The following is a 20,037-nucleotide window of genomic DNA, read 5'->3' as shown; positions in this document are numbered from 1 at the left end:
ACTTCCTTATGTACTCCCTTCCTATATTCAGTTAAGACTAATTGGCAGCCAATAGGATATCACAGAAATGATGTTGGATAATTTCTGTGGGTATGTCATTTTTAAAATGCTGGTTTCCACCTTGCCTTCTCTTGGATCATTTTCTCTGAGGGAAGCCAGCTTCCATGTCATGAACCCTATGGAGAAACTGAGGTCTCTTGTCAACCACAGACATTAATTTGCCAGCCATGCAAGTGAGCTGACTTGGAAGCAGATCCTTAAGCCACAGTCAAGCCTTTAAATGCCTAGACCCCTGACCAACATCTTGACTGCAGCCTCATGAGAGATGCTGAGCCAGAACCACTCAGCTGAGCCATCTTCTGATTCCTGATACAAAGAAACTATGTAAGATATTGCTGTATCTTTTTTCCCTTAGAATTATTTTTATTAAATCGTAAAAGTACAACTGCTTCTTAACTCTACACACACAGTTAACATATTTAAAGGAATAATGTTATGTGTCATTACACCAAATTCCTGGCTAACAGCTTTTCAAAAATTTGAGAAAAATAAGATATTGCTTTAAATTACTATGTCTTAGAGGGCTCCCCCCCAACAATGCTAACTAAAATGCCATGTTATAGATAAAGAGATAGAAAATTTTTTCTGTAAAAAGCCAGATATTGAATATTTTATGCTTTCTGGGCTCTATGGTCTCTGATGGAACTACTCTGCCATTGTAGTGTACAAGCACCCATAGGTAATATTTAAGGGATTAGGCGTGGATGTTTTAATAAAACTTTATTTAGAAAAACAGATGGTGGGTCAGATTTGATGTGTGTGCCACAGTTTTCTGATCCTTGTCAGAGTTGGGAAAAAAATCAGAGAGTTTGAGTAATATCTTCACAAAACTAATAATCAGTTTACATATTTAATGGGATCATCAAAGTAGGAATCTTAACGATAGATGGCTTTCTTAAAAATTTTTTCAGATAGTACAGTTTAACTAAGATATTTTTTTCTTCTATAGCTGTACAGCATTTAAGTGTAGAGTGTAGAAGAATTTTAGAGCCTAAAATATCCCACTTAAAGTGAAGAGTCTATGACTCTTCCCATTACATTCTTTGCAGCTATTCCAGGATTATCTTTTTAAAGTTCCTAACCTTCATCAGACGAAAAAACTTGAAGATACAACAGAAAAATTAACAACAGAAGGTTTAATGGGCCTATTTTTTCTGCTAATAAGAGGAAGACAGTATCATACTCATCTCTGCTCTTAAATTACAGGAGAGACTTCTCATAAACACCCCAAACTTGTTATTTCTGACATAAAGAGACTGGTTTTAAAATGGGCAAAATTCTCCATTCTCATTAGTAAAATGTCTACTGGCAATGTCTGTTTAATAACCATAACAGTAATTTTACAGGCAAAAATCTAATAGATTTGTAAAAAGATCTTAACACTAAATTAATTCAACATGCGTTTTGTAGATTTTTAAATGAAAATTTTTATTAATGGGAATAGCCAAGTACTTCAAACAAAGGATTAAGTTTTTTAAAATTCAGATCATGAAATGGGCAGAAGACCTACACAGACATATCTCCAAAGAAGATATACAGATTGCCAACAAACATATGAAAGGATGCTCAACATCACTAATTATTAGAAAAATGCAAATCAAAACTACAATAAGGTATCACCTCACACCGGTCAGAATGGCCATCAAAATATCTACAAACAATAAATGCTGGACAGGGTATGGAGAAAATGGAACTCTCTTACACTGTTGGTGGGAATGTAAATTGATACAGTGACTATGGAGAACAGTATAGAGGTTCCTTAAAAAACTAAAAATAGAGCTACCATATGACCCAGCAATCCCACTACTGGGCATATACCCTGAGAAAGCCATAATTCAAAAAGAGTCATGTACCACAATGGTCATTGCAGCTCTATTTACAATAGCCAGGACATGGAAGCAGCCTAAGTGTCCATCAACAGATGAATAGACAAAGATGTGGCACATATATACAATGGAATATTACTCAGCCATGAAAAGAAATGAAACTGAGTTATTTGTAGTGAGGTGGATGCACCTAGAGACTGTCATACAGAATGAAGTAAGTCAGAAAGAGAAAAACAAATACCGTATGCTAACACATATATATGGAATCTAAAAAAATAATGGTTCTGATGAATCTAGGGGAAGGACAAGAATAAAGACGCAGACGTAGAGAATGGACTTGAGGACAAGGGGAAGGGGAAGTATAAGCTGGGACGAAGTGAGAGAGTGGCATGGATATATATACACTACCAAATGTAAAACAGATAGTGTGAAGCAGCCACATAGCACAGGGAGATCAACTCAGTGCTTTGTGACCACCTAGAAGGGTGGGATAGGGAGGATGGGAGGGAGGAGATACGGGGATATATGTATATGTATAGTTGATTCACTTTGTTATAAAGCAGAAAGTAACACACTATTGTAAAGCAATTATACTCCAATAAAGATGTTTAAAAAAAATCCAGATTATGACAGAACGAAAACTTTGAAAATTGCTTTGCATTTGAACCTGAGAGACTGAAGTTGTAAACTTTACTGAAAAACTCCACTTTCGAGATGCTAATGGGTGGCCCATGCATGCAGATGACCATTTCGTTTTTGTGCCTGCCTTCTTTCACCTCAAATTTATACGATTTTATGGGTTTTTTTGAAACAGAGAGGCCTCTCCTTGGTTTTCTTCTATATATTTCAAAAAATGAAATATAATAATGTAGGATCATGGCTCATGTGAAACAAAGGGTTTCAATCAACCTGTCCAAATCAATGAACAGTACTTCTTTGCTTGAAGTACTGCCAGGACTAGATCAAATCTCAATTTTAGTATATTCCAAAAAATAGTCAAGGGGTATTCTAGAATTTTGTGGTGACAAACGGTGGTAGAATTGTTAACAAATCACTAGGACATTATGTCATTTTAGTGATTAATGATTATTATTGCAAATACGTTTTCACTGAATGATTTAGTTTGTCATTCAAATGCTTTGACTACTGTGAATCAAATATGCTCTGTTAGTGGTTTTACCCATGGAGCTTTGAGGTGAGTTCCTTATTTAGTAAAAGATTTATTGTCTTAAAATGGAGACAGGTGAATTATACGAGTTTGGCAAAATGGAAGCAGCTTAGGCTTTTGATCACCTTTGTACAATAATTTCCTGGAGGTAGGACAGTAGACAAAAATCTTAGTTGGATTTTCCTAATTTATACCTAGGAGAATTAGACTTAGAATATTTAAGTGACTTAGTAAGTTTAAAAAAGAATATGTGTCAAAAATGAGGACTAAATACTGAGATTCCCAATCATCTTCTACTTTCCTTATGTAATACAGCTTTAAATACAGAATTAGACCAAAATAATGAGGCATCTCATGCTGCAGTGAGCTCTGCCACTTGCCTTATCAATTTCCAAATTTGTACAAAAATGACCTTGACCATCATGAATTAGCTTGAAAATGTAAACTGGGCATCACAGCTAATTAACTGCACATATTATGAAATGTCTTTCATATATATATTGGATGTTCATGATAATTAAAGTTTATTCATCCATAATCCAGAAACAGTTGGATCTGAATAGTATCAGTTACACCAAGTTTTTGCTGTGTGACTCTGGTCAAACTGTCTCTAAATATCAATATCAGAGTTTATATGAGGATCAAGTTAAGTACTATAGTCACACCTAATCGTAGAGTAATCATTCTTAGAAAGCCATTATCACCACGGAGTCAATGATGTATGGAGACAATTAAACATTTTAAAGATAGCTCTCACGGTCAAGGGAGCATTTTACTAGTCCTTTGAATATTATCCAACTTCTGTATGGTAAAGCATGACCTAATACACTACATTGAAGCTCATTTCATTTCCCTATAACATTTACTAGAAGTTTAACCTCTTTTCCATCAGAACATATGCTTCTTGAGGGATCATGTCTAATTTCTTTCCTACCACATTACCCTTACTTAGTACACTAATGGAGACATAAAGGCCTTTAATAAACTTACTTTGATGACTAGAAGAGCTTACTGAAAGGACCAATCCCACCTGAGTGTCACCCACAAAATAGTCATAACCCCAACTCTATCTATCTATCTATCATCTATCTATCTATCCATCCACCTAACTATGCACATAATGCTAGCTTCCCTATGCATGTTAACTCTATTGAAAAATCCTAGAGGAAGGGAAAGTAGGAGTGTGGGCTGTCTAAAAAGAGGCGTGAGGGTATACAGATGTTATTGCTGTGGTTGCAACTCCTACAAAGAGCTTTGGAACATATTTTCCATTGAAGTATATGGTTGATTTTCAGAGAGTTTATATAATTATTGAATTCTTCATTTATCCTCTTTTTAGCCAGATGACACTCATGCATCCCTTCACTTTAATATTTAACACATTACCAATCATGCACATTATGTGAAGGGTTTTTTAAATATAAATTACTGAACATATGTGTAAGAACTGATGATGATAGAGAAGGTAGAAGAGAAAGGAAATACAGAAATAGAAGGAGGAAGAGTGGGAAAGGAGGAGGGTGATAAAGGAGAGGAAGAAGACAGAGGAGAAGAAGAAAATGGGGTAGTGATTATTCATTCTTTGTCTAGCTCTGGAATGGAGGACAAGGAATAGAGAGCTGAGGGTGGATGTCCACATTAAAAAAATTAGTAAAGCAGAATTTATATGCTTTATATATCATATAATCATATTTATATGATTTACTGTCAATTCATTATTAGTGCTAATAAAAAAGAAAACGTGGCTTATTTAATCCTACATGTTGAATCTCATTCGTGGATTTTATGTTTTCTTACGTGGATGAAGTTAGCTATTGCATACAACTGAGTCTCTTTCCCTTTTTGCTCTGTATTAAGTATATTAAGCAATGCAATCCTGATTTTATATTTATTTCATTTATTTGATCCCTGACTTTGTCTCTGGTCTTTTATTTTCTCACACTAGAGAAAAATAATCACAAAATGCCTTTTAAAATTCATGTAGAAAGTTATGAATGAAAGTGTCATGTCATTGTAAATCATTTCTCCAAATCTTTGGAAAGTGTGTGTGTGTGTATATATATACTGTTTTTTTTCCACTTGTGATACACAGTTACAAACATCAAAGAATTTGTCAGACACTTCTCCCATGGTGCAGACTCCTTTCAATTAGAGCTTCCATATAATCGAGATAAGTTTAAGCTGTTTCATGATATATTGTGAAGGTGATATTAATATTTAATGACTTTTAAAGAGCTAAGTCCTCATTAATTTATTCAGATGGCTCTAATTTAGTGCGAGAAAATATGTATTTATAAATTATTTTCTTTCAATGTGTTATTTTCCTTATTTTTCTGACTTTCATATTAATAAATATCTGCTTTATACTGCATATTACAAAGTATGAAAATGAATATTTTCTTTGGTTCCTAGAATTAGAGCAGATATGCTTTAGATATAATTGTTTACATAGCAATTTTATTCCATCCTCACATAAACACAACATAGACCAATGCTTTCTTAGTAGATCTTCAGTTAGTATGTTATTTACAATAGGTAACTCATTTCCCCAGTGCATCATGGACTTTTTTCCTTCTCTAAAGTAAAAGATAGTAGCTGTGATTATGGAAGGAGGTAATCTTTACTGAACCAAGATATCAAGTCAGGGAAGGAAGCAAGGGAAATACACTCCCTACCACTCTCTTCTGCCCTCTCCACTGTTTGTGCTTGGATTATTGCAATAGTCTCCTAACTAGTGCACTATTTCTCCTCTTTTCTCTTATGTTTGTCCTCAGTATGGTAGCCAGAATTGTCCTTCCAATACAACAGTCAGACCATATCAGTTCTCTCCCCCAAACCCTGCAATGGTTTCTCATTTCAATTACAGTAAATGCCAAAGTTCTGCCAATAGTTTAGAAAGCCCCAATTAATTTGTTTTTTCTCCTAATATCCCATTTGCTCACATACACTTCGCTTTGCCCTCATATCCTAGTACTTCCTCTGCCTCACTCCATTATATTCTTTGGACTGTGCCTTTCAATTCAGACCCGTTCCTCCCTTAGAGATTTTGCTCAGCTGTTTTCTTATAACCATATCTATTTTGCTTACTTTCTCATTGAAGCCAAACTTGACCACTTGTTTACTATTGCAACCCACATTCATCTTGGACTGATTTTTAATACGCTACCATAACTTTCCTTTCTATGCATAGTACTTGTCACCTCCTAACATATTATAGAGTGTCCTAATTTATTACACGTTTAATTTGCTGTTTATTGTCACTTAGTCTCTCTCTACTGGAATGAACATTCTGGAAGTCAAGGATTTTGTTTTTTTGCTGATGTTGCTGAAGCACCTAGAGTACCTAGTAGATGGTCAATAAATACTTGTAGGGAAAGAAAAGGAATGTGTAAAGCTAATCATTCTCTATTGACCTAAACAAAAGATTGCATTGATCTTGATTGTAGAATAAATAATCCCTCAAGTCTAAGCTAAGAGAGAAATTGTATCAACTGAGAATTAAGAAAAGTAGTTAATTTTGCTAAGAACTCAAAATTTTCGTTTGAAGGCAATGCTTGGAATTGTTTCAACGTGTGGCAGTTTTTCATATATTTTGTGTACAAATGTGTGTAATCCATTTAAATAATGTTTTGTGATTTTTAAAATTTGCTTAGTAATTTATTTCTGATATAGAGTTTCAATTATCTCCAAACTCTAAATTTACAGTGGTAGCTCAAAATACTGTAGGTAAATTAACTTCATTGCCTACACCCTCAGGCAGGCAGTATAAGTTATTTGATGTTCCATTCTTCGTTTTCAAGGGTATGTTTTAGCAAAGAAAAATTTGGTATGTAACATGAGAAAAAGGAAGTCATAGAAGTCATAACAAGATATCAATACTTACAAATCTTTCTCTCTAGGGAGAAAAAAGAGATTCTAGGAAAAGCAGCCCATTTTTATTAAGGATAGTACTGTAAATTTTGGTTTGCTATTTCTTGGGTAGGTGGCCATCTAAGGATTGTCCATTTCTTTTTCTGACACCAGCTGCCAGTTGGCAAGTCTTATCTAGATATTTGCTTCACATTGTGGGTGGAAAGATCTATCAGAACTTTAGTCATACACGTAAGAGGACTGGAAACCTGGGTTCTACTTCTGGCTTAATTATATACTAGCTATATTATCTTAGGCAAGTCATTTAACCAAAGTGTCTAACTTCCCCATATATTTATCAATCTACACCTTTTACCAAGTCTGAGATTAAAATGATATAAAATGATATAAAAGAAAGTATTTTTAAAGACATTGTTCCACTGTTAAAGTGCTTTACTAAGTATAATACATTAGAATATTTCAGGTTCATAATAAAAAAAAGAAAATGATCTAATATATCAGTCTTCCAGAATAAGTTTAGCCAAATAATTGTCAAGGGGAAAAAAAAAAACCAAAACCCATAAGATGATAATATTATATTAAAAATATTTATACTTTTCTTGTGATCGATGAACAAATCCAAAAGTTTCATGATTCCTAAAGGGCATTGTTATGACTAGCAATGTTATTGACTTTGGATAAAAGCTATAGAGGAGTTAAGAGTCATTGCCAGAGATAACCACATAAATAGCTCAAGTCTCTCAAGGTGACATTGAATTTAGGTTAATTCACCATTAAGAGAATAATTGCTCTCCAGTGTAATTTGCATATCCTCTGCAAATTGCTCTGAGATTAACAAACAGAGATTAAATTAGAAGTGACCTGATGCTGTATTACTGCCAGTCATAAAGAATAGTAAGATTCTTGTCTATCAAAATGCACAAGCTGATATGGTAGTTACGTGTAATTCAGGAATAGACTCAAGTTTATATAAATTTGATTTATGATCTATTGCCAATAATGAATGTAAGTAACAATATTGACAAAAGAACCAGACCCTTGTATCTATTAGTCAACACATTCTTCCACTTAGAAGTATTCATAAGAAGTAAATATATAATCAAACATCTGTTTTTTTAGGCAGAGATTCCGAGCTGTGGTGGAGTTTGAACATGAGGAGTGGTTGTATATGGATTAAATGTTTAATAATGTTAGGTAATAATAGTATAAGAATATTTTTGCATATATAAATGTATGATATATGTGTATGTGTATATATATATATATATATATATATATTTTTTTTTTTTAGTGATTCAGAAGATTCTTGTTTTCTTCCAGTTTCTTGGCAATATATCATGGACAAGTGATCTCTGGATAGGTAAGATATTGCTATAATATGACACTTCATTTAAAGCTAGCTGGTTACACTTCCAGGAAGTCATGTTGGAGAAGACAGTTAAAAACTGCTTATGAAGAGCACAAAAACACCCCAATATGATTTCCTAAATAGTTTTTTTTCTCTAACTTGCTAGAAGGGGGATTACTTAACAAAGCTGGAAAAATCAGTTCAAAGTGAATTTCCAACAGTTTACTGACACAGGCCATTACAAAGTAACCCCAACTATTAGTAGGCTAAGCTCAGTTACACTTCCTCTTATAACGCCTTTAAATTGTTCTTGAGGCATTGCTTATTCTCTGGACAGCATTGCCAATACAGTTTAGCTAAGTGTGAGGCCTGCCCGTCAGCCTCCTAGCTCTGTTTTGCTAAGAGTTCGGAGAGTAATTACTCCCCAGAGGTTATAGCCTGCCCTGTGTGATATGTGCTGAGCAGTCTGACCAGAAATTCTGATAGATCCAAACCTGGTCTCCTGCCAACTCAAATAATAGGAAGATTCTTGGATCCTAAAATGTTTTAGGTATGCAAAGCCAAGCAATATCTTCTAGATGCTTTCCTATGATTTTAGATTTTAAAAGTAGTATTGGACACAAATGATGCAACTTACTAAGACATACCAGATTGAGATTTCTGCCTTGACTGTCAACCTTTAACCTTTGGTAGCCTATAAACAGATACAGTAAATTAGCCAAAACTTTTGAACAACATGTCAATGAAATGCATATTATCATTGAAAATGCATAGCTAAAAAAATACAAAGTTAGATGAAATGTTTGACTTTTTGGCTGATATACAGATATGTTGTTTTTCTAAGAGTCTTAATATTCATTTAAAATATTAAAATAACACATAGATGTATATCAAGAATATAAATAGGATTTATTAAATTATAATTTTTGAGATTATTTTAATATTGGCTTGCTTGAAGTTAGCTAAATAAAATATAAGAAGGATGTTATATACTCATCATTGAAGAGAAGGAAATTTTGTGGTGAAAGTAGAAAATAAAGACCCTAGTTTTTAAATTGTCTATTAGAATCATTAATAAAGTCTTTTATTTATTTATTTATTTTAAAATATTTTTAAATATTTAAATATTATTTAAATATTATTTTTAATATTTTAATAAATTTAAAAATATTTATTGAAAAATATTTTATTAAAAAAATAAAATATTTTTTTAAATAGTTGATGTACAATATTATATGTTACAAGTATACAATATAAAGACCCACAGATTTTAAAGTAGAATTGTTAGTAAAGTCTTATGCAACCTAAAAGTGGACTCCCACATAATATCTTTCAAAATGAGCCTAGGACCTAGTAGGATAAAGTAGCATATAATTTTTTTTTTTTTTTTTGTGGTACACGGGCCTCTCACTGTTGTGGCCTCTCCCGTTGCGGAGCACAGGCTCCGGTCACGCAAGCTCAGCGGCCATGGCTCATGGGCCCAGCTGCTCCGCGGCATGTGGGATCTTCCCGGACCGGGGCACGAACCCATGTAGCCTGCATCGACAGGCGGACTCTCAACCACTGCGCCACCAGGGAAGCCCAAAGTAGCATATAATTTTAAAATACAAGTAAATATTAGTAAAACGGAAATAGTGGATTTCAGAAATTTTTAGCACATTATCGGGAATTAATTGGCATGCCAAATTTTTATGTCACATGCTAACAAAATTGGGGCAACTGGAAATGATCATAATTTTAAAATTATTTTTGACTAGAGACTAAAGTCTAGGCTTATTCATTTGGTCAAAAAGAGTCTTATTTAACAAAATTTTATTGAACTTTTCCTTAAAGTGTCACTGTTATATGCCCAGAAATGAGAGTAGTGGCAATGGATAAAATGTTCCTGCTGTTTTATGCCCTTTTATTCACAGCACTGCTTATGTATATTCCCAACCTATTTCCTTTATAAAATGAGACGGTCTTCTACTCTTACACTATTTCTCCAAATGTATTAAGTGACTAAGGACATTTTGCTGAGGCATATGTTGGTGGCAGGTGGAGAGAAGTTCATTTCTCTCGCTAGACTCCCAGGAAATTAGGCTATCTTGAAGGATAGCCTACTTGAAGGAAGGATACTTGAACAATGACTCAATGAAATGTGTTTGGCTAGTACTGTTTTTCTGCTTTAAGGCTCTAATGACTATAAAATATTATAAAATGCCATGTAGAAAAAGATGAGACATTTAAACAACACTGTAGACTGCATGCATCTATAATGTGTTAAGTTACACATCTCTCCTTCAGTCTTTTTGACTTGGGTTTCATTGACTGTTTTCAGACTTAATCTTTATTAGTCTAAGCCAGTTATGGTACTCCATCTGTCTTACCAATGATAGCTCAGAAGCCTTGGCTTAAAGCAATCAACATATGTTATTCTCTGATGATTACTATTGGTCCACAAATCAACACATAGTTTACATTAGCTCAGTCTGACTGCAGAGAAGTGTTTCTGTGGTTAAATGAACAGTTCTCTCCACTCCATGAATGTGAAGAGGGAATCTGTCTTTGCTGATACCGGCAGGCATTTTCAGTTATGAGAGAAGCCAGCCTAAAGGAAGAACCAAGAGAATCACAGAGTTTATAGTTTCCCCATTGTTTAATGTCATACTATGTGTGAAAGAGCAAATTTCCTCACCTTTACTATTTTAAGTTGGGTTCTTTGTAGCTTGAGACTAAATGAATCCTGAACTGATTATAACAGAGACGCGGCAGAGAGCCTTCTTAGAACCCAGTTCTGACTTTTAATTTAATGATTTTTCATGGTCTTTGAAATAAGTGGAATATATATTCGATGACATTGTGAGCCAACTAATTCTAACCCAGGATTTCATGTCTTGTTTTCATATTTGTCAAATAATTGACTGATTATCTAAAAAACAGCAATAGCTATGTGAGCAGCTTACTACTTAGGGGACATGTCTGAATTTTAGAGTTGTCTTCAGATAATCTAATCAAGATCTAAATTCTAACTCATACTCCAAGTAGTTCCACTTTTTCTTTATTTTTACTGCTATAAGTAATTAAGCACATTATTACTGTTCATTTGACCCCATGTTCTTGCTATAACTTTCTCTTCGCATGAATAATACTGTTGCCAATGTCTTTTCACTTTGCAATAATTTTCTACAACGATAGAAAGGACCTCTGTACATTTTCTAAATCTCAAAACTGTACGTATAGGGATTTGTACAACTTATACCTTAAGGAAAATTGGTCAAATGGAAGAAAGAGGAGGATGTGGATAAACTGATTGAAAATAATTTATTCAACTTCAAGCTGTCAGAAATATACTACAGACTCATTAAATCTGGTGATTGATTCTGGAAAAGTTGACCAGATGAGAAATTGATGGAAAATACTAATCAAAAGGAAAAATAAAAGTAAAAATATAGGGCTTCCCTGGTGGCGCAGTGGTTGAGAGTCCGCCTGCTGATGCAGGGGACACAGGTTCATGCCCCGGTCCCGGAAGATCCCACATGCCGCGGAGCAGCTGGGCCCGTGAGCCATGGCCGCTGAGCCTGCGCGTCCGGAGGCTGTGCTCCGCAACGGGAAAGGCCACAACAGTGAGAGGCCCACGTACCGCTAAAAAAAAAAAAAAAAAAAAGTAAAAATATAAAGTTATAAGCTTATTTTCACAGGATATAAAAATATAGAAAACCATATTGATAATCAAAAAGTAAGTGTTAGGTGACTGATGAGAAGAGTGAGAAAGAACACTTGTTACTCTGGAGAAAGGAAATTTATTATGTATGTTCAATAGAAAGTGTGTGTTCAGCTAGTTTAGGGGACTGTGGACAGGTTAGCAAAATACAGAGCAGAAAAAGGGTCTTAGTAGGAGACTACCAACTATTTTTATTCTTGGGAAATAAAAGTCATGTGAACCAAGAGCAAAAGTGAATTTTTCAAAAACGGAGTTGAGGATTTAACTGGGACTGGCATGTATTGAACCAAAATCTTTGTAGTTTTGTAAGTGTTTTTGTCTCTCCTCCATGATAGTGGTATTGTATATAATAAGAAAATCACCTGAAAATGGAGTTAATTATCAAAGTGGAGGGAACTAACTTTGGTTTAGGAGAGGTTGGAGAGAAGTGTTTGAAAGGAAATCATATGGTGAATGAAAGGGAAGTTCATAATTGAATAGCCTTAGATTATAAATAAAAAGAGAATAAACTGAGCCTGAATTTTTGGAAAAGTCTTATGTACTTCAGACATTTCAATCCTTCTGAAGTTGTCATAGTAATTTAAAATAATTAACTAAACATTTGTGGACCAATACTATCTAACTGTTCTTTGTCATCACCATACAGAAGAAAATAGTTGAAGGTTCAATGTGCATGTATATAAATTTGTCAAAGTACAGATTCTGTTGCTGCAACAAAAGTCAGATTAACATGAAAAAGAAAAGGGCTCACTCCTTTTTCTCATATAGCAGTTCATGCATAAGTAGCCCAAGGCTGCTGTAATGGCTCCAGCTGTAATGAATCCAGGTTCTTTTCAATCTTTTTGTATTCTATCAACAGTACCTCACTCATGAGCTTAAAATGCTGCTCCAGCTCTTACCGTTATATCTGACTTGATAACAACATGAGCCTCTAAATGATCCAATACGATTTCAAAGTTATGTGGGCCAATACGTTGCCTTTTTGAATGGGGTTATTTTTAGTTGTGTTTCTTTTATTTGCAGTTGAAAGAATTCTAGTCCATTCAGGCTCTCAATCACCTATAACTTCCAAGCTTCTAACCTTGAAACATTAAAGCCCTTCATAATCTGAACACAGCCTAACCCGCTAGTCTGATGTTTATAATCCCTTGCCATGCATGTGATATTACAGTGGTATAGCAAATTATCAGGAATTTCCCATAAATAGCATGGTCATTCTTTCCTGTTTCTGCTCATTTTCCATGCTTGGAATGCCCAATTCTCCACACCTGCATTTAACTTGTTACCTCTCAATCATCATGTGAGATTGATCTGAGGAATCACTTCCTTCATGAGTCCGTCTCTGTGCTGCAGGCAGACTACCCTTAAACTCTCTTCCCTCTGTGACAACGTACAAGTGTCTCAAACATTGCATTTACTATAGTGTGCTATATTATTTATTTTTTGACTCTAGACTGTGGGCTACAATGAGTTATATTCACTGTTTCATTTCCATCCCAACACAGACTCTGACCCAAAGTAGAAGTTTAATAAAAATTATTGAATAAATGAACTAGATAATAAGAATACAAAAATCGAAACTATCAACTTCATAACCCTCTCTGCTAGGTTTAGTTTTGGAAAAAAATATTGGGCTAGAAACCAAAACACCAGAATTGAGTTTGACTTTATAATTTACTAGTTTTTTTTTTATGAACCTATTTGTTCTGTCATCTGTGCTGATGTTTTCATGAGAGGACACTTTCCTATGGTTATTAGCACTTTATTTTTTTATTAGCACTTGGCTTTGCTTCTTGCCCCTTTCTCATTCCTGCTTAGGCATAGGAAGGTGACTAATGTGATGAATTTGGAAGAAGGAACTGGCAGTGGATCTGTTCTGTTTGACCCCTTCCTATATTCACTTTGATACATGCCAACCTGCAGGCATCAGGTGTTCGGATTCACTTTCTGCTGTGCACTGTAAACTCTGCTTTTTTAGAGGAGTTCTGCAATTGATCCAGCTGTTTGAGCGACTATGTGTGTAATTATGTATCATTTAGCAGTGAAGTACTAACAAGCCTGTTTAGCCACATACTAAGCCTCCAATGGCTCTGTCAGTAGCAGATGTAATGTTTTGTTCTCCATCCTGTGTCATATCTGAATGTGTTCTAACATGAGCAAGAGAGAGACTCTCAACGATCTCAATACTCTCTAAATCAGTAAAATAATTTATGCCCTAACTGAGCTTGTAAAATTTTAACTGCATGTGTCTGGCATTATTTAAATGTTAGGATAATTAAATGAATAATACATATTTCACAACCTCAGGGAACTCTCATCTGGGGAAAATGAGCATCTTTCCAAATATCTGAGTTATATAACATTAGTATTCTATAAGAATATTAGGGATTCACCAACCTAACTGATCACTAGTCATTGGGAAAGGTCTAATAACTAAAGAACCCCTCATAAATAATAGAGCTACTCAATAAGACCTTCTGGGGGTGGAGATCAGGAATCCAATCTTCTTGTTTGTTTGCTTGTTTTTTTATAATATATCCAGGTGATTCTATCAATATTTTACTAAATTTCAGGAACTATTAATTGAATCCTTACCATAGTCAAAATCCAAGACCTCCAATGATTGATAACACTGCCAGCATGCAATAACTCACAGGACTTTAATGAATTAGTATAGTGTTACAAAGTTTTCCACGGAAGTACTAGTGTCCATGGAGATGTTGATTGGTCTCACACATAACACATACGTGTCATGGGCATGCGTGCACACACACAGACACACACATATTCGTGGATACCTCAGAGATTCTTGTAGTCAAACACATTTGGAAATACTGGGAGAAAAATAAGTCAGAGTTTCTTTGGATTTATTGGAGATTTAGTATCTTGAGGTACATTGTGATTCTCCAAGGGCCGGTTAATGTATCTCTAATTTCCAGTTATATTATAGCCTGAAATCCTATTTAACTGGAACACATTTGGGGCATAAGAGTTTATATATACAAAAATGTACTATGAATTATTATATAATATTATACATCCATAAACTATTTTAATATTTGTTGGATTAGGTCAAATAAATATCTTAAATCCATTAAAGAAAATTGTCAACAAACATTTCAAAACTGAAATTTTTTGTTTTGCGTTACTTAGCATTAGATAGATTTCCATAAACTGTAACAAATTATGGAAATAAGGTAATGGCACTCAAAATATCAGAATATTAATACTAAATCATACAAAAACAATTAATAGAATAGCATTAGTTAGGGTCAGGCTTTTTTCAGGAAATGATTTTTTGCCAAACTTATACAAATTATTTGCTTAAGAGATTTTGTAGTCCATCAGCGGTTTTCCAAGTCAGAACTAAAGTCTCCGGGCTATAAATAGGGATATTCAGAATCACCATTTTTAAGCACAACGTATTATATACCAAAAAAATCAAATAAGGGCAGACGGGCAAATAGATTCCTGGAGAAATGAAACAAAATATGAATCTGATATTCTGTCTTCTGAAGTGAATTCTTTTAGTCTAACTTTTCTCCTCTGAACTCTTTCCTTTCACTGTTTCTGGGGCTGTTTAAATTGTTTCCAGTTATAGTAAGTGAAGGCAAGTATAAAATCTATAAAAACTTTAAATATATAAATGTAATTTAAACATAAGAATATAAAAAAGGCAACTGTTTTTTCTTAGAGATTCAATTCATCAAGACATTTTTAGCCATTAGCACTTTTCCTCAAATTAGCTTATTGGTTTCCTGTCTTGAAATATTGGCACAAGGGAGCAAAACACACACTCATAATGGATTGGCTATTTATTACATTGAGAGAAGGAAAAAATAAGAAAAATTTAAATTTCTGTGACAATGGCCCATTTGGGACTGATACATAGAACTTTTGATCCAGATTCTTTGGGGTCATGAAATATTTATGTAAATAGATACCTAGAGAAATTTTACTAAAACAAACATCTTAGAATGCAATATCACAGACACCTGATTAGAATAAAAAATCAGTTTCTTCCTGAGATGCCAGAAACTGAAAGAGACCATATAACGGTCTCTACTCAATCTCCATTAAATATATAAAATGGAGCAGGAGGGAAAAGTTATGCCTATTATTTATTAGGGCCATGGAATACCTTAACATTTCACTAGTGGGAATAGAACCTGAAGAAATACTGCAATAAACTTTCCATCCTAAAACGCCATTGATTCTACAATATACCAGTTCATAAATTCCTAGTTTTGTGTGGATTAGGGTATATAAATTATACACATTAATTACCTTAATATCCCTGGTTTACAACATTACAATGTGGAAGAAAAAATACATGAATAAAATAAGACTTTCTAAACCCTATAGGTACCCCAATCCATTGCAGATATGTTAACCTATGTTTTATTCTTAATGTTGGAAGAGGCAAAAAGCTAAAAACTTATTAACTAAAACTAACATAGGGTATAAGGCCACGGCAGTTTTTATTTGTTTCTTTTGGTTTTTAATAAGTATTTATTGAATAAAGGGAAATGATTACAAGGAAACAATTATTGCGTATTTCTAGGCAAAGTAATATTAATACGATACAGAAAGTTGACAAGAATATGGACAGTTTAGTGTCAATGGAACTGCAGAAAAAAATATTTTCATGTTTCTGCACAGTTGGAGTTTTTCAAATGAAGGAAACTGAAACCTCAGTTAAAGGACAAACTTTAGAAGTTAAAAGGTGATTGAAAACCTAGAAAAAACTTTGTAGAGTGGTAACAATTTACCTCCCCAGAGCTGTGTTTATATTCAAAGGCAATAAAACTCTGAATCAGAGGATTGTATACTAGAGACCTTCCCCTCCTCTTCCCAGAGAAGATTAGTTTACCTTTGGGAGATTTTATTTCTCACTGTCTCTCAGGAGAGGAGGAAGGGGTTTGATTATTCCAGGGTTCTTCTCTCATAGCACTGCAAAAATAATTGTAATATGAAGGGTCCATCTGGTTCTCATTGCATCACACTAAAGGGAAGATGAGGCAAGGTAAACAGTACGGTTATGTCTGTAGGTAATAATAATTTTTTAAAATTTATTTATTATTTATTTTTGGCTGTGTTGGGTCTTCGTTTCTGTGCGAGGGCTTTCTCTAGTTGCGGCAAGCGGGCGCCACTCTTCATCGCGATGCGCGGGCCTCTCACTGTCGCGGCCTCTCTTGTTGCGGAGCACAGGCTCCAGATGTGCAGGCTCAGTAGTTGTGGCTCATGGGCCTAGTCGCTCCGCAGCATGTGGGATCTTCCCAGACCAGGGCTCGAACCCGTGTCCCCTGCATTGGCAGGCAGATTCTCAACCACTGCGCCACCAGGGAAACCCAATAATAATATTTTAACCCTAAGAAACCTCATGTTTAATCTCAAGCTAAACTAAACAAAGATATTTTAGCAAAATTGCAGTAGCTCCAGATGTTTGTTCATTATATTCTTCTTTATTTTTCTCCAGCATTTTATTATAAAAAATAAATATACAGCAACCATGAAAGATTTTATATTTGAATACCCACAATATGGATTCTACCATTAACATTTACTACATTTATCATACGTCTGTCCACTTATCCATTCCATCCAATTGTTAATCCATCTGATTTTTTTGATTTTGCATTCAACAGGAAATTGCAGATATTAGCACACTTCTATCTAAATATTTTAACATGAGTTACCACTAGAGTTTAACAATTTACTGGCATTTAATATTTGTTTGCAATTTATTCTTTTCATCATGAAATTTACATACAATGCTCTGCACAAATACAGTGTTCATTTGCCAAGGTTTGACAGTTGCATACAGTCCTGTAACCCACACCACTATTAAACTAGAGAATATTAACATCTCCCAAAAAGTTCTCTCAGGCCCGTTCCCAGTCAGTTGTTACTCTCACCCCTCAAGGAGTCCCTGTCCTTATTTTTCCATCATTGATAGTCATGCCTATTCTAGAACTTTATATACTACAGTGTATACTCTTTTAAGGCTTCTTTCTCTCAGAGTAAGGTTTTTGAGGATCGTTCATGTTCCTGCAGGTATCAATAGTTTATACCTTTTTATTGTTGGGTACTCTTTCATGATATAGGTATATCATACTTTATCCATTTTCTACTATAAATAAAGCCTCCATGAGGATTCTAGTATAAGCCTTTGTGTGTGTGTGTGTGTGTGTGTGTGTGTGTGTGTGTGAACACATGCTTTCAAGTTTCTTGAGTAAACACCAAAGAGTAAAATCACTAGGTCAAAAAGTTAAGTGTATACTTAGTTTTATAAGAAATTGCCAAAAATTTTTCCAAAGTGACTATACCATTTTACATTGCTGCCAGGAATAGATGAGAGTTTTATTTGCTTCACATGATCAGAAACATGATGTATCACCAGTCTTTTATTATACATTCATTCTGCTGGGCGTAGAATGGTTCTAATCAACCTCACCCTCATGTTGAAAACTATTTCTTTTGCTTTTTGGTCATTTGTTTAAATTTTTTGTTTTCCCCTTTTTTTTCGGTACGCAGGCCTCTAACTGTTGTGGCCTCTCCCATTGCGGAGCACAGGCTCCGGACGCTCAGGCTCAGCGGCCATGGCTCACAGGCCTAGCCGCTCCGTGGCATGTAGGATCTTCCCGGACCGGGGCATGAACCCGTGTTCCCTGCATCGGCAGGCGGACTCTCAACCACTGCGCCACCAGGGAAGCCCTGTGTTCACATTTTTTGCCCATTATTTTGATTGTTTGTCTTTTATTATTGAGTTTTAAGGGTTCTTTATGTATTCTAAGATTATTGCTTTCCAGTACCTGTTAGGGAAATATAATTAAAAACAAAATCTCCTCCCAGTTCAGAAAAATCTCTCCACAAAGGTAGAAGAGAAAGAAAACAATTTTATTATTAGATGGGCATTACACCAGAATGTGATGCATATCACGGACTATCCACTAAGAGATTGCAAATGCAGAAATAAAGCTCACCTTTTATGAGTCAAACAGATGTATCCCATTACATACACATTCTCAAGATAAACAATAAACGGTTCTCAAGTAAGGGGACTTACAACACAATGTGTCACACATAGTTCGTTTTAAATTTACCAGGTAGTTTGGGTGATCATTAGTTTTTTATAGGTTTATAACAAGAGGTAGTTTTGCAACTTGACAGTGGGCAACCACCAAAATTATCCTCCTACCCTACTACTGAAACTGAGCGATGATTATTTTTCAGAGTTTGCTCACAGGTCCTTGGGTCATAAATGTGGCAAGTGGCTAGTTTAGCTTATAAAGATTTACATACATTTCAAAGTGGTAGAGAGAACTTAAAATTACAAGTTTTTGAAAGTAAATACTTTAAGAAAAGGGAGAGGTCTCTTTTTCTTAATTTTCAACAGAGAGAATTATTCCTCTTAATTCTTAACTTGTATTTGCCCTTACAAAATCCTCCCTTGTTATTATGAAATACTAACATTACAATTTTCCAATGATCTTTATTGCTTTTTCTACATTTCTATGGGCATATAGCAGCCATCTAAATATCTTCAAGTCCATAATTGTGATGTCTTTATTGCTTGTATTTTCAAGTTCTTATCCAAATATTGGTAGTTTTTTATGTAGTCTTATCCAATCCAAGCCTGAGGGATACCTAAACTCTGGAGCCTGATAATCTAAATTTTTAATCAAGAATTTTCTTTGCAAGGTCCAATAAAGTTCTCTTGAGTTTCAGTCAATCACATAAATACCATCACATTTATATGACAATTTAGGACCTTAGAAATTGTTCTATCTTAGCAAGTAATTTTCACTAGATGTGAAATGCAAAGATATCCATGACTATCATCATCTATCATCATGACTAGTATCAAAGTTTTATTATGAGACATCCATTGAAAGGTACAGATTGAATTTTCAGTGCTTGATATATATGGCTGTGAAGAAAAACAACCCTTATGGGCCTTTTTTTTTTTTTTAGCATCAGGTCCAGATCAATAGTTATATTATTATAATAGTCAACTGTATCTTCATGAATAACAGACATTCAACTTTGTTTATCTATC

The 20,037-nt window shown here is 34.5% G+C and overlaps 1 long non-coding RNA gene across 1 annotated transcript in view; it reads left to right on the top strand.

Moving 5' to 3' along the window:
* The window catches only part of LOC141279273 (uncharacterized), a 167,199-nt gene extending 158,914 nt beyond the window's left edge, over positions 1 to 8,285 (top strand). The window contains exon 5 of the long non-coding RNA XR_012333245.1: positions 8,216 to 8,285. This is a non-coding gene — a long non-coding RNA (uncharacterized lncRNA). The remainder of the gene's footprint in view (positions 1 to 8,215) is intronic.
* Positions 8,286 to 20,037: the final 11,752 nt, after the last annotated feature.

Source organism: Tursiops truncatus, chromosome 8 (genome assembly GCF_011762595.2).
Source record: "Tursiops truncatus isolate mTurTru1 chromosome 8, mTurTru1.mat.Y, whole genome shotgun sequence".
NCBI classification, from domain to species: domain Eukaryota; kingdom Metazoa; phylum Chordata; class Mammalia; order Artiodactyla; family Delphinidae; genus Tursiops; species Tursiops truncatus.
The sequence above is the reverse complement of the archived record's forward strand: the minus strand, read 5'-3'. Positions and strand labels throughout refer to the sequence as shown.